Source organism: Dromaius novaehollandiae, chromosome 14 (genome assembly GCF_036370855.1).
Source record: "Dromaius novaehollandiae isolate bDroNov1 chromosome 14, bDroNov1.hap1, whole genome shotgun sequence".
Lineage (NCBI taxonomy): Eukaryota > Metazoa > Chordata > Aves > Casuariiformes > Dromaiidae > Dromaius > Dromaius novaehollandiae.
In genome coordinates this window covers 6,481,148-6,497,283 of record NC_088111.1, presented here as the reverse complement: position 1 = coordinate 6,497,283, position 16,136 = coordinate 6,481,148, and the positions used below count along the sequence as shown (strand labels likewise).

The 16,136-nt window shown below is 47.0% G+C and overlaps 1 long non-coding RNA gene across 2 annotated transcripts in view; it reads right to left on the bottom strand.

Moving 5' to 3' along the window:
- The window catches only part of LOC112992884 (uncharacterized), a 55,366-nt gene that overhangs the window by 28,715 nt on the left and 10,515 nt on the right, over positions 1-16,136 (bottom strand). For both annotated transcript variants that reach the window (XR_010391580.1, XR_010391581.1), the window contains exons 3-4: positions 13,548-13,734; positions 4,865-5,030 (exon numbers count right to left, since the gene is read on the bottom strand). This is a non-coding gene — a long non-coding RNA (uncharacterized LOC112992884). The remainder of the gene's footprint in view (positions 1-4,864; positions 5,031-13,547; positions 13,735-16,136) is intronic.

The window sequence follows — 16,136 nt, the reverse complement described above, 5'->3', positions numbered from 1 at the left end:
GTTTCCATCTGAAGTGGATGTTATTAGTTGGCGTAAGTCTATGTAAGTAGATGCTCAACATGGGATGCCCAGCACTTCTCAGCTTTCACCCAGCAATGTCCGTGCTCCCTTTTTCCTGCCTGTTCAATCCACCTTTACCAAGAGATTGAATTTACAATGGACTTGAACACATTTAAATCCATTTATTGCAAAATTACTTTTCAATAATTACATCACTGTGCTGACTGTGTTGCATAATGAAATTAGCATGAGAGATATTAGAAAGAATATAAAATTATAAGAAATATTGAAATACCTCTCTCCCCATCTGCTTTAGCACAGCCCATAGCTTAACTGGAAAACGAGCGCTGCTCCTGGATGGGATTTAAGTGCATCAAATGTAATTTTATAATGTCTTTTATATAAATTAATTATAATGGTTATTGCTGCTTTACATTATTAGTTTGAAATTTGCCTCCACTTCAGTGCATTAAAAGAAAGCTGCACCCATTTTGTTCAGCAATGTCCTGAAAGTTCCTGTGGCACGGAGCCATCCTCACCACATCGACACCACCAACAGCTCGGAAGTTAAAAGCTCTGGATTCATGTTGGCATTTGAGCGCCCGCCTTTGGGTCCCAAACCCACAATTAAACCCAGCAGGGCAGATTCTGGGGCCTCCATGGAGATCTTTGGCTATGACGGGACACTGCAGCACTTCCAAGACCTGCTTTTCTGCTTAATCTCTCCTTGGACCGTGGTAGCAACAACAGGGAGGCCTGGGCTGCTTTAACCAATCCCCCCAATCCCACTGTATCTGCAAAGAATTAGAGGTGATGAAACACATTGCAAAAACAGAGGCAGTGAGCAATAATACAGCTGAAATGTTTAACTGAGAGCAAGTACGGTACAACCTATTAGCTAGCCACAGGCTGTGGTCAACTGCTGGCTGCTGGAGAGTTTGCAGGAGCAATTTCAGAACTGAAGGGGCTATTCTCATGCCAAGTTCACCTTTTAACAAAGGGTTTGGACACTGTGTGGTCCTAACAAAGAGAGATTCATTCTATGTGCCCTCACTTCTGCATGCACAGTAGTTGTTTTTTGTTTTTAATAGCTGAGCCATTACATGAAAAAACAGTACGGGGAAAGAAAAAAGAGAGCTATCTGATAGTTAACTAACCACTTGCTACACTGGACAAACCACAGTTGTGCAAAGCAAAATGAAGACACAGTGATATGCTTTTACTGCCGCTTAATCCTCAGTAGAAGTCTGGTAATATTCAATTTGTGACATTATTTGCACATTGAATTAATCCAGAAACTAAAGGGCTAATGAGTTATGGAATGTAGCACATAGCTTAACTGCAACAACAAGGGCCTTCTAGGCTTCTTTTGGTTAGGAGAGCCTGGTTAAAAATAAAATTTTGCATTCGCTGTTACACACCAGGCAGGAAGATCCTAAAGATGCCAAGGTAGGGGAGTAGCTAACCAGACAACGCAAACCATCTGAAAAATTTTTCTTTCAAATACCCTAAGTTTTCTTTTTTTCTAATTTCACCCATGCTCCTGGTGAAACACCACAACATTGGTTAAATGCTGCACAGGAAATCCAGCATGACAGATGAAAAAAATTTTACGAATTACCTCCAGAATTATTTTACAAGAGAATATTTGTGCAATTTCCATACACAAAGCCAACAGGTCTTCAAGGGAAGCACGTGAAAACAAGCAAAGATTCCTGAAGGACTTTAAAAATGAAAAGAACAGTAGATCTTTTCACTATACAACGTCACCAGATCTCTTGGGCAAGGGCTGCTATTTTTCTCAGAACAGCATTTATCCTGTAGCAGAACCCCAGTGCTGGTTCACTCACATATGAATAAGAATTAGGATTTAAAAATCTGAATATAAAAAAGAAACCATCATCAAACTTTTCCCATCTTCTAGCCCCCTTTTACAACTAGCTCTGCAGGCAAACATGTCCAACATTTCTCATTTTTCTGATCACCCAGGAACGCCAGCCACAGCTTCCAGCCAAAAAAAGTGAATGTGCCCACATTTTTGTCTATACACCTATTTTGGGGGCAAATAATCTGATAGAAGAGGCTGGACTCAGCAATGAAGCTCACAGAAAAAATGAGGAGGAAAAAGAAAGGACTAGCTCTTCATCCTACCCCACCCTCTTCTTCCTCTCAGTTCCCGATGAAGGTAACCCCCTGGCAGAACTACTCCCTGCCCACTTGGTTGTCATTTCAGAGGATTTAAAGATCTCCCTGCAGCTATTGCTGAAGAAACCCGAGTCTCTTGTGACCCCAGGTGCCACATTTGCTTAAGACAGGCTGCAATAAGTGGTCCGAGTATGGTCCAGACTGAGTGCGACAAAGTGTGCCCGGGGATCTGGGCAGCCAGGGTGAAACAAAGAGCACTTCTTACAATAGGAGCCAGCCGGTTGCGCTAATACAGGCAAATACTCCCTGCACTGTTGTTCCCCATACGTAGTATCCAAAGGATTGATAACCCTTCCTAATCCAGTGGCAAAAATTCAATCCCTGCTTTTCTGTTATGTTTATGGTGTCAAAAGCTGGTCCTCTCTAAGATCCCCTCTAAATCTGACCTCAGCAGGAAACAACAAACATACGAAGTGGCATATCAAGCAAACCCAGCCCAAATGCCTCCTCTGCCTGCTTAGATCTACACCAACAGAGCCAATCCACACATGAGAGGCCATGCACCTCTCTTCCACTGCTGCTTAACCCTGCTGCTGTAACAAGAATGAGATGGAGCTGCCGCCAAAGAGGGCTAGAGCCTCAAATCTCAGGTGGAGTTGGGGCTGGGCCAGGGTCAGGAGCTCAGGAGTTTACACCGTACAATAGAAAAAGTTAATAAATCTAAACAGCACTTAATTTATTGATGAAGTAAGAAAGACTGTTTAATGTGGAAAACATAAGCAAGATCAATAGCAGAGAACACAAATAACTAAAGCTATTGACACGTAAGTATTTTAAGCCTAATTGCAGGCATATGCACTTTCTAAGGGTATCTCACCTTCTAATAGCACCCTAGAGATTATGGGGTTAATTGATGCAGCTGTTTACTCCTGGCTCACGTGGTCCGGATTGGAATTCCCTGGAGGATGCTATTAAACTAAAGTGTTTAATGAAGTGCTAAAGAGTGGAGTTTCTAATATTCTTCCATTGAATGAAACTGAATAGAAATTTGGGCAAACTTCTCTTCCCCAGGTGGAAATTTCAGCTTGGTGTTAAATTGCCTAACTCACCTGTGAGGGGAGACCTGCAGCGCAAGGGAAAAAGGTCTGTTAGACAGAGGGGGTGGTGAAACTCTTTTTTTTTTTTTTTTTTTTTTTTTCTCTCTGAAATCACAGGTAGGAAACAGATCTAGAAACAAGCTACAGTTTAGCATAGCTATTGGACAAGCAGTCTGGTAAAGCCCAGGTGATTCACCCCGTGGCTAAGTATTTTCCCCAGACAGATTGACTGAGCATTCGGTAATATTCCCTGCACTTCTCTCTCTTGGGGTGGGCTGAAAGCAGGATTTGATCTCCATTTGGGAAGCAGAATAGACCTTCTTAAGGATAACACCGACAGCTGTGCAGCCATATCAGGCATTTCAGCTCAATGGTGGTGGGGCAAACCAAGACGGCTAGAAAGGAGGCTCTTAAAACCAGCCAGGCGCCTGCATATGATGAGTTTTCAAGGACTGACAACCCTGGCCACAGGCCATAGCCTCCCCAAACCCATCGCATGGTGCCTAACCCAGAGCTCGGCTACCTTTATCTCCTTAACACGAAGGTCTCGGCTCTCCATCCACCACCACAGGCTTTCTCCCAGCTGAGGTCTGAGCCAAGCAAGGAAAGCCCTGGTGGAGGTTTCACCTCTCACCTCCTCCTGAACTTGGTCCGCAGGGACCTTCCAGCCTCCACCCCTGGGGCTCAGCCCTCCAGTGCCCTGCTCAGGGTCTTCCCGCAGTCCCTCACTCGCCGTGCAGTCTCCCGCGCTCTCAGCAAGGCTTGTAATTCTTGTGAGGAAGAAATTGCTTTCTCCATTTGGCTTTTGCCGTCCGAGAGGGCACGCGGACAATGAATCTGATGAGGGCAGGGATTTCCCTGGGGTGAGGGGGATGGGATCGGACTGCCAGGGTTCAGCAAGCAGGGCAATGCACTGATTTCAAAGCCGGATGCTTAGCAAATAGAAACCACAGCATTGCCTTCAAGGTCCGCCCACAGACTCAGGTGCTACGCAGAGCCCCTCTAAACCACCCTCTCCCTCCGCAGTGAGTTTTCCTACCACAATTTGAGATTTTTTTCTCTTTTAAAATCAGTGATTTTGGAGCCATTTCACAAAAGCCATTCTGCCAAGACAGCTATTCCCAGCAAAAACATTCCTTCTCTTGCCTACATCTACACTGCATCTCCCTGGAGAGGGGTAGGCAGATGGGTGAGAAGGGAGCATTATTTTTGTAGCCTAGGTAATGTTGCTAACTCCACTGAAAATGCTTCTAGAAACACAAACGCTTTCTGGTGCATCCAGTATGGGGTCAGGAGTGTGCTGAACTGACTAGATTGGTGTGTTTCAACCTGTGGCCTACAGACCCCAGAGAGACCTCCGAGGTCTGTGGAAAGTGACTGAGAAAAGCTGGCCTACTGCCAGCCAGCACAACTGGTGACTGTATGTAGGGTCTGCACATACACCAGAAAAACCTGGGGGTTGTGTAAATCGAAAAAGGATAAAACCATGGAACGATGTTGGGTTTGGAGCACCTGTTCTGTCCCAGCTGTCACAGGGCATTTGGAATGGGAAGAGATTGTGTCTTCTGTGGTTAGGTGGGGATTATCTATGATAGAAAATCATAACCAGTCTCAAAAGATACCTTTGTCTGTTCCCTCCTTCCACCGTGTTCGGGACCACCGTGGTTTTGGGAGGATGCCTCTGGAGCCAGAGGAGCGGGGAGCTTCCCAGCCAGCGGCAGCACCGCAGGCTCAGGTTCGGACGGATCCCAGCACTGCCTGTGGCTCTGCACATGATGACCAGGCACTCTGGCAAATAAGGAGGAAACAGAGAAATAATATGAGAACAGTAAAAACCCAAAGGACTGGAGAGCTCTGTGTGCACTGACTTCTAGAGATGTGCTCATAGACTTAGCACCTTGCAAAGATGGACACTGGATGTGCTAAAAAGAAACAGAACAGCCCCTGCACAGTGTTTCCCTGAGGGCTCCTACAGTGCTGCCTAGTCTTGTATTAAATGTTTCCAACACCAGAGCTCTTCTCGCTTCCCTCAAGTGACCACCAGTCATTTAAGAACCCCCTTGTGCTTTTCTGGTTTTATTCTAACTCTAGTATTTCAGCCCTTCTTGCAAACACACCACCATCCAACTCCCTCTTTGGTGCCTTTAAGCCAGCTATGCCCGATTAACCCCTTCTCTTGTAAATCAGCCCTCCAAATTCTGGTCCTGGAGCCAAAAAACCAGCTCCTAACCTATGGCTAATTTTAAGCGTGTGCTCAATCCTCATCGACCTGTGTTATGGAGCAAGGTTAGTGTCCTCTTTTCTACCTGCCCACTTGCAGCCCACCCAACTGCATCCACCCCGACTGCCAGTTTCCTGCATTGAGGGACAACCCCTGAGCCCACAAAAGGGCCGTGCCACTGCCCAGCCTCAGGACACGGCACAGTCTTTGTGGTTGCCTCCAAAAGCAGACTGTGTATATGTGCCTTGGACAGGCATGCCTCTCCCTGGCTGGACATGCAGCACAGAATGATTTGCCCCCTTGTTGTCAGTCCCATTTTGCTGTCTTCGCTCACATTTCTACCCATCCTGGCTCCTGTGGATTATTTCCCTGCCTCTGTCCTCACTCCCAGCTCAATGTCACCTCTGAATGTCACTGAGGACTGCTTTACACCTTCTTGCAGAGCTGCAGTGAAGCGTGGTCCACCCTGGGCTCCAGGATGCTCCCTAGCTACCTCTGGTGTGGGCTCCTGCCTCTGTGTGATGCCAGCAGCTCCTGGGCCAGCGCAGGCAGAGCGTGGTCTTGATGCTGCTCTTCAGCCAGACAAGTGAGCCAGAACTGCCCCTCTAAAGCCACAAAACATTTCTCTTCTGATAGCTACAACTACCGCGAAGGCAAGCTTAAGCTAAGCTGTTTTATTCCACAAATGTAACAGGGTCGGCATACAGCCAGTTACCACGGCTCTGCTGATATGTGGTAACTCATTAAACTATGGTAATTTAATTGCTTGCAATTGTCTGTCCATCCCCTAAACGGAGCACTCGAGGCGACGCGGGGCACAGCCGACGTCCCCTTTCCCCCCGTGCTCTCGCCTCCAGCCCCGTCCTGTCCCTGGGCGAGCGTGCCACCGCACACCGGGGACCGCCCGCGACCGCGGCAGGGCTGTCGTGACGCCTCGGGTGCCATCACTCCGCACAAGCCCCTAGCGCTGGTATTACAGAATCACTTGTGGTGCAAAGAAAATACAAAACTGCCAAAAGGACGCAACGGAAAAACTGGGAGAGAGGAAAATTAACCCAGAAATATGCAGCCTTGATGTCTATACACTGAAGAATATTTATTGCCCTCTCATGTGTCTCGCTTACTCTCATAACAAACAATATTTTTGAAAGAACCAGTCTCCCTTTACCACTCCTGTCTCTCTCGCGCCCTTTCTCTGTCTCGCTAGCTCTGTCTCTGCCTCTCTGATACCAACTCTGACAAACCATGCGATTCTGATGGAAAATTCATTAGTCGTCCTTCTTTTTTTTTTTTTTGTTCCCATTTTCCCAGTCAGCTTCGCGCCTGATCTGTCAGCCTCTTCCATCCTGATTATCTGGAGACGCCAATTTCAAAGAGACATCTTAATAGTGATGTCAACGAATTAATTAGATGTGTTAATGAGCTAAAAGCAACCCAAATTAAATTAATGCAGTAATAAGCACAGACAGCAAAATTAGCTCCAATTTCTGTAAATGATTCTGAACTGTACACAACATCTCATCCTGCTAGAACATTACCATCCCCCAAAGCTAATCAAGAACTCCAGTGCAATTAACTGCTTAATTACAAAACACACACACAGCTCATAGATCCAGCAGCAGGAGGGGCACGCCGTGCTTCGGAGCGAGAGGGAAAATCCTCCGAAACGAACGCCGCGCGCCAGCCCCGCAGGAAGGGCCGCTGCCCGCGTGCCCCCCGCCGACGGCACCGCCGCGCGGGAGCCCACCGCTGGGGAGCCGGGCCGTCCGGCACCGCCGCGAGCCCCCGGTTCCCTCCCCGGCCCGGCGGCGGGCGGCCGGCAGCGCCGTGCTCCCGGGGAGCGCTCCCGCGTGCCGGTGCCCGTCGGGGGGATGCCCCACGGCCGCGCGGGCCCCACGGGCGGGCGGCGGGGCTGCACCTGCCGCTCGGCGTTGTTTATTGCGTTGATCGGAGTCGGGGTTGCGGGGAAAAGCCTAATTGTCCAGCTCTGCTGGTCTCCCACGGGGGGAGGGGAAGCCACTAATAGCTTTGCGGAGCTGCTCAGGTATCTGATTAGCTCTAATTGCAGCCAGGATGAGAGAGGGAAGGAGCGGGATAGGGCTGCAGACGGAGGGAAAGAGAAGGGGAAGGGGATGATGGAAGCAGGAAGAACGGAACGGCTGCAGGGGCACAGATGGAAAACCCTGGGAGAGGGGTGGTGGCCTCCAGCATGAAGGAAAGAGAAGGGAGAGGTGCACGGAGGAGCGATGGATGCAAACAACAAAAAAGGGAAATCCAGGCAAACAAAGGAAGGGGAGAGACCTGGGGCCAGAAACAAAGGGAAGGAAGGGCAGACAAAGAGGGCTGCGCGTTGGCAGCCCCGCAGAGCGTAGCTGGGGCAGGAACACTTGTGGAGATGAGAGCAAGTCCTGGCTAGGCCCTGTCCCATCCCCATGGAGCCGGGACATGCTGGAGCGGGTGAGAAACACAGCTGCCTTATCACAGGATGCCACTATTGATTTGAAGGTTGTAGAGTCGTTAGTCCATCTAGTAAGTGAGGAATATTTGTAATAAAGACAAGGATAGAGATTCACTGTGACAAATAGCATCTCCGTATTTCTCTTTTTTTTCACCTTTTATTGCAATTAGTTCAGTCTGTTAATAAGCAAAGGATATTTTTAGTTGATTTCAGTTTCAGTCAATTGATTCAAAAGCGAAACCCAGCAACTGAGTTAATTGATCCACGTGTCTTATGTCATAAAGGCGAGGTACTCTCCGGGCAACCTTCATCGCTGCGATTCAGAAAGGCAACAGAAAGGAAGGAGAGCAAGGCCGTGACACCTGGGCGGACTGCAGAGCATCCCACCTCAGGAGCCACGCTGCTCGCCCCTTAGCTTTTATAGTGCCCTGGTGCAGAAGCAGCTATGGGGGCTGTTGCCTTCACACTCCTGGTGCAGGAACCGCGCCAGCCCCTGTGCAAGCCTGCCCTTGTGCGCTGCAGCAGTGCTGCTAGTTCCCCAAAATCTCTGTGAACATAAGATGTAGGCAATGCCATGTGGGTGCCGACCAGTGCTCTGTGCAGCCCGCTGTGCTGTCTCTGGTGGTGGCAATGGGAGATGATCTTTGGGGAGAGCATGCTAACTTGGCCACTTTTCGTGGTCCATCTTCCCGGTACTCCCCTGCACCCAGAGCTGTCACAGTGGGGATGCTGGGCAGTGCCAAGGGATTTTAGCTGCCATTTATAGAGCTGTTTCCATGAGTTTGTCTAATCCCCCTTGGCCTCCCATGGCAGCAAGTTCCAGAAATCCACCACCTGCTGTGTCCAGAAGTGCTTTCTTTTCTCTTTCCCAAACTTCCTTCCTAATATTTTCAATCGAGTGCCCCTTGTTCTTGTATTACGGGATTTGTTGAACAACAGTCTTGCATCCAGCTTATTCGCTACCTTCAGGATTTTGCAAACCTCAGTCAAATCCCCCCGCAGCCTCTTCAGTCCCTGCTTGGCAGGCAGCTCCATTCCCTTACTCATGTGATGTGTCCACATCTCCTTGTCACAAGGACTGGCCTTTCTTCTTACCTGGAAAACTGGATCTCCTTGCTTCCTACCGTGCTGGTCTCTGTACACTGCTGTGCGTAATAGAGCAAGGCAGTAGGAGGGTACAAGGCCTGCACAAATGCACACCCTCTCCTTGGGGATGGAGCAAACCTGAAGGCAGTTTTTGGAAGGAGTGCCCTTTACACAGACATGTAAAAATAAAAGCTTAAGAAAAAATGTCTCTTTCTGCTTCATCTCTGAACCCTCAAGAAATTTTAGCAAACCCAAGATCAGATGGTATCTGATCCACATGAACATCTCCTTGCTGCATTTTCCACATTAGCTCTGCTGCAAAAATTGCCAAGCAAAAAACTGTCTTGCTGAGCACTAGGTGAGTGAGAAGAGCAACTGTCCATAACCAGCAAAGCAAACTAACAAAAGTCATGCTCAGAGACATTTGATCTAATCTCTTCCCAGAACAGTCCCTGTGAAGGAGACCACACTCAGACCAGTTGACAGCTTGGGATTTCAAACATAACCGTGAATCTTAACACAGGTAAGTAACACAAGGGTGTCCCGTCCTTACACTGCTGGAGATCTGGTGCTCCCCAGCTCCAGGTGCTCACAGCTGCAAGCAACCAACATTTGGTAGCGTTCTGATTCAGTTTTATGGAACTTGTCCTGCACGTGACTGCTGCTCCTTGGGAACATCAGACTCTTCTCTAAGGCCAGAGGCAGCCTACGCCTCTTCTCCCACGAGCCTGCACGCTCAGGCCCTTGCAGGCAAGGTCTCCACAGTCAGAACAAGCGCTGGCTCTCCAGTCACATGGCAAGGATGGGCACGTGCGCGTGCTGTGATCATACAGGATTTTATAAACTGGTTAAGGTCCAGTGACAAGCTAGCTGATAGCTTTGCAAGTTGTTTCTCTAACAAGGGGTGAGAGTAACTCCCAAAATGCCTTTCTGAAATACCTGTTGATGTACGTCTCCTGTGTTTTCTACAGACCATTACTGTTCCTCTTGCCTATTCCTCCAGATATCTCTTCACGTCAATTCACAACCACCTAATCATTTCCAGGGGAAAGACAAAACTCCTGGGGCAGATAAACCAGAACTGTCAAACACTTGAAGAGCACAAGCCATAAATTGGATCTCACTGTAATAGGCGCTATGCAACAGAAGAACACCTGGGCTGGGATCTAAGAAACCAGGTTTGAAACAAGATGCAAATTGTGACAGTGATGAATGAAGAGGCTCTTGGCTTTCTCTGCACAGTCTTGGGGACCAAAGTGCAAACGTGCAAGATCAGACCATAATCAGCACGCAGTCTGGCATTCCTACAAGTATGTGATGGCCTTCCCATGTATGGGTGCTCCACAACCTCTCACTTCAGGTGGCACAAATTTTGCTGACAGCTCTGTGGTTTCAGAAAGGAATCAAAATGCAAAGCAACCATCTTGAAGAATAAAACAGAAGTTTTCTAAAAACGAACTGTTTAAGGTACCAAAAAACATGGTCAGCAAGGCATAAGCAGGCAGCGAGAGTGTGCTTTCCGCGCAGAGCTGCTCCCGAGCTGCGCACCAGCCCTCTCCAGCTTGCATCATTCCCATGCGAGGTCTGAGAAGCGACCCGTGAACTGAATGAGGCTGCTCCAGGCGAGAGGGCCATCGCTCTGCTGCTTTCCTCACCGCTCTGCCTCCGCACCCGTCTCTGATTACACACCTCCTAGGCGACCGCGCACTGTGCCACCCACTCTGTGCTTTGGCACAACTGCAATGTACTTTCAAGACTCTGAGAAGAAATTCAAAAGCTGTTGTTTTTCCTGTTGACGAGGAAGCTAAATTTGGGCTAAAAATGGCACATAATTGAGCATATTCTGAAGACTTTTCTTGTACCTAACAACTTCTTTACTGCTCTCACACTGATTTTAATAGGAGTTACAATTTAAGGCAAATAATGCACTTTCATGGTGATGCTAAGCATGTTATTTCAATCTCTGGAGGCCATATTGTACAGCAATAAGAACTAGCGACAGACAGACAAATTGCTTGATCTTTGCAACTGCAGTATAACTAAAGACCTACCTAATGAAAAAGCCTAAAAAATAAGATTTTTGAGAAAGTGCGTGCTTAAATGATCTTCTGGAATAGGGCCTAACAGCAAGTCCTCTGTGCCAGGAATACATAGCTAATCTTGATGCAGTTTCCTCTCTTCCTGATTTTTTTAATGGCATATTATCGTGCACTATCCACCTAGAAAAATCAATAGATGTGAAGTTCTGCAAGGCACTGAGCATCTTCAATGCAGCTGACTTTGAGAGCACTCAGCATCTATCAGGACCAAGGCTCACAATCCCCACAACATCAGCCCTTGCCAGGACCACATCTAGCTTTAGAGGTGAGTAATACTTCTATTGTCAGAACCTACAAGGACAATTTGCTTTTCCTGCTTGCTGGGAAAAGTTGAAGGGAAAGGGTATCCTTAAATAATGCCACAAATTATCCACAGTTTAAAATGCTGGTCCTTGATTTGTCAGCATATTTTTGAATAATTTACAGTGGATTTGGCAGGTTGCTATGATATATAGTGTAATATAGATGAAACATTTCTGAAACAGAAGTTAATACTTTTCAGCAGAGTAAGGAGATAATTGTGTCAAAACAAGCCTTAACCACTTAGGTTTACCTGTTTCTTGATACACCGGAGTTTGCAAACATGATTCCCATTAAAGCAAATGAGAAACACACATATAAATCTGTGTGCCTCGAGAAGAAAATACTCTTCACAAGTGCCTTTCTTGGTGTTGTATGATCAATCCACCATCTGGTTTTATTTATTCATGATTTCTCAGACTACTACAACAATATTGACATTAAATACAGCTTTGGCTTATTAATTTTTTTTAATTCATATGTATTTTAAGTCAATTTTATTGACTTCACCTTGGTTTGCTCTTTTACCTGTTTGATTGTTTTCCTGGCCTGCTATGTTGTGTCTACTCTTACATGTATTTTCCATGTTTTCTTTCCAGCTCCTTGCTTATGCTCTAGCTAGCCACAGCAGAGTAATTTTTCAATTCCATGTGGTATGGACTAGCTGTCTTCAGAACACACTGACCAGACTGAGAATTCGTCCAGCTCAGGCTGTAGGTATCGAGCAGCCCTGTTTGTCCTAGGATCACCAATGCCTCCCTGAAGCTGTTAAAAGACTCCGTAGCTTTTCCGAGGTGATGGAGACAGGATGTCTGCACATCAAAGAGGCTATCAATCTCCCCCACGCCGTGCATATTTAGATATGTTACTTGTTCTCAGTATCCTTTGTGAAACTCGGGACAGCCAACTACTAGCTGTATTTATCTCCTTTTCTATCTTACTGCCTACCAAGATCCCAGACCTGGCTAGGACTCTACACAGCTGGAAAAAATGGACAATCACTGTCACTTCCAGGTCCTGCACATCTTCTGACTCCTCTAACTTAGACAAGTCACTTCGCAAACCTTCCAGGCCATCGGGAGAAAGCCTGCACTTTCAAAACTTTTCCAAACCCCCTTCCTTCACCTCTTCCTTGCCTCATCCCAGTTTCAAGCATACAGACTACATCAACTGGCTAAGTGAAAGACTCCCAACATCAGACCATATCCTAAGTCTTCGCACAGACCACAGACATTAATTTCATTGAAAATACTTCCTACAAACAGATTTCAAGTTTTTGTTCTTACTCATAATAGATGCCATCCTTATTCAAGAGACCAAGCCCGTCTGACTCCCCAGCAGTGATTCACAAGCCTGTGCCCAGCAAAAGCTAGGTGTCCATTTTAGGGATTATTACTACAGAGTCTGTCATTATTTTCTATAAGGTGTTTTTCCTACCTATCTAGTAACCTTCCTTTTTCTCTGTTTGTGAAGTTTTATCCTCCCCATGTCCCTCCTGAGTTTATTTCCCTTCCTCTTTTTGCTCAGTCCTCTGATCACAGCTTCTCTGTCCTGTCATATTCTTCACTTGTGGAGTAACAACCTGTCACATTCATAACCTCTTTGCACCAAAAATGTTCTTTGATCTGTGTAAACTACATTTGATGCTGAAATCCTTGATATTAATATCTTTTGTTTGTGTGTCAATGTTCTCTAGAATCTAATTAAGCAATGTTTTGAGAGCATTATATATGTTTGAACAATTTGGCAGAGCAGACAATATGAGCTATTGACCTGCAAAGATAAATTGTGCTTGCAAATTCTAAGAATTCACACATGCATGTTTCTTTATGCTATTTCTTCTGAAAAACATGCATTCAGAAAGAGGCCTTGTTTTGTAATAATCTCTGCAAGGCTTAATCAAGTATCTTTTCATGCTCTTTACTGTAATTGTAGTTGCAGTTACAGCAGGGCAAAATAGAAGCAGACTTAAACTAACCAACAAAAATAATAATGAAATAAAACAAAGAGCAACTTCTACTCAAACGCTAATAATAGCGATTATTCAATCAATAGGCTCTTGTTATGAATGAATAGGCTAAACTGGCTTTGAATGATGTAAAGATTGACAAGGTATAGGTCAGCCTAATATATCTACTTACCCTAATTTGACTTCAGCAATTTGAAAAGCAGCATCAGATGGCAGCAGGGTCAAGACAGCTGTGTGCGGGGTAAAGCTGAGCACAGCAGCAATGCTGAGCATGTCACAGGAGCGCGCAGGGTCTCCGCAAGAGGTGAGGCTGCTCAGGACTTTGCAGTCATCTCCGCATACCTCTACAGGATTGGACTCTGACAGAGTAAAAACAAAAAAACAAAACAAACAAAAAAGGGGTGTGTGGGGTGGGTTCTGGAGAAAGAACAATGACAAGTTTTAAGAAGGTGAGGTGGAGATACCATAACGCAAGGCGCAAAGCTGTGGCTCTCCTTGGTTCACACTCACTGCTGGGACCCTGTGAGCAGCTCTACTGCCAGTCCTACTCCCTAGAAAAGATTTTGTGCCTTCAGGCAAGAAAATCGGGCCATGTTTCTGGGTTTCTATTATCAGCCTGACAGATAAACCTGCTCAGATGTAGCTCCTGGGTAAGACCAGTTCCCAGTGTTGCATCCGGAGCCCAGCTTTCCCCATTGCCATCACAGATCTTTGCTGCTGAACAGAGGATGCGGTACCATCACAGGATGGAGAAGAGATCTCGGGGAGCGCAAGGCCTGGTTCTTCATTAAGGCCTGGAAACGCGGGAGCACAGCACAGCAGTGGTGTCTATAGGAGATATTGACCAGGATGCAGGCTGGAAACAGTGGCAAATAGCTCCCCAGGACTTACAAGACTTTGCAATGCAGGACTGGAAATGAGCTTGAGATTCAGCTTGAAAAACAGAAGTGTTTTGAGATGTAGAGATAACTCACCCCAAAGCACCAGCCCAATTCTGCTGTGAAGCACAGACTTATCACCAGAGGCTCTGGAACGTGTTTCCTGTTCTTAGAGCAGCAAAGCTCTAGGATATGTAAAACAAAGGGCTTGATGAAAAGAACAGGCAGGATTTTACTGCTAGGAACAATCTCTAGCATCACCCCATCCCTCACCTCTGCTCTGCTGTTCCTGAACAGCAGGAAGCCCTGGGGCTAAAGTTAAACTCCAGATGAGGGCGACCAGCTGATCCAGCCACCCCTCCCAGGAAGCCTCAGGGATTCCTGCCAAACTAATCAACTCCCTGTGATTGACCACACTTGATTTCCTCAGCTGGGCACAGAAACAGCACCGAGGGTGTCTGCTGTGCTCGTGGCTGCTTCCATGGAGGACACAAGGAGCAAAATTATCTTGGTGGGCCTTTGAGTCCAACTCCCCCAGCACCGCCAGAGGAGGGCCAAGCCATGCCGTTGCACCCCACGCGCCTGGTGCTGAGGTGGCTCGGCGCTGAAGTGCTGTCTTTACGCAGCCCGGCCTGTGCTGGCTGGCTTTGTGCACGGGAGGAAGAAGCTCCACAAAGCGCAGTGATTTTTCAGCGTCAAGTGTTTGGGCGTCCCAGAGAGGGATGTGCGACTCAGGCCGGGCTTGGGCCTCTGGCAAGCCTGGTCTCCTTAGGAAACAGCACAGTGCCATCTGTTGGCTTGCTCACCCAGCAACGGAGTGAAACCATCGCCCCAGAAAGTCCTGGGAGGCAGGAGAAAAAGGGGAAAAAAGAGCTATGTGGGCCCTGCACCTCTGTGGCTCTTCCCACCTAAGGCACAGTGTCTCAGAGCTGCTGCCTGCTCTCCTCTCCAGCTTCTGCAGGCAAAGATGACAGACCTAGCGGCATAAAAATTTTGCTTTTCCGTTTGAATGCCTATACCTTGCTATGTGTGAGAGCAGGGCCATGGCACTGCCCACCTTGGGACTCTATTTCTCCAGATTTGATGGTGACAGTTCACAGGGCTACTGAATAATTAAATAACACCACAGCCAGTGAGGACTGCCACCCTCCCTGCTTCTTCCAACACACCTTCCTTCTCTCCCTGGAATTTTTTTCCAAGTGGAAAAAAGGATTTTTCAGGGATATGTAGACATTGCATGAGCCTGTTGGAACTGCTACACAGTGAATCCTATGCGTCTGACTTCTGCACAGCAAATTGAGCAGATGTGGGCATCTTCCTAACGGCCTTCATTTAGCTGTGCTCCTGGGTGAAGGAATGAGCACCCTCACCCCACCCAACCTGGCCATGGGGCTGTGTCACTATGTTTTAGCTAGAATTGGCCAAATATATGGAGCGGGTGGATATCTCACTGTGCATTGTGGACGTGTCAGCTTCACAGCTCCAAGACAATTCATGTCGAACGGCTCTGTACAAATGCAGATTATATTACTGCTATAGAGGATTAAGGAATATGGCTGTGCTCCGAAAATTTTTTCATTGCATAAAAAAAAAAAAAAAAGTTCTGCAAAAGCCAAAATTACCTGGCAGAAAAAAACCTGGGGGTCATTCTGATTTCTTTTACCCACTTTTCTTACTGGAAAAAGAACATTTCACATGTGAAATGAACAATGTGAGGCCAAAGCAGAAGGACTGAGGGACAATGCTCACCACACAGCCTGAGTCTGGCCAAAGAAGCCCAGGTTTTAGTCCTGATCCGGCCCTACCTCCTCTCTTGCCTCAAATTTTCCTTCTGCAGATGCAGATAATGCTGCCGTACTCCTCCCTTCACAGGAGGGATCCAA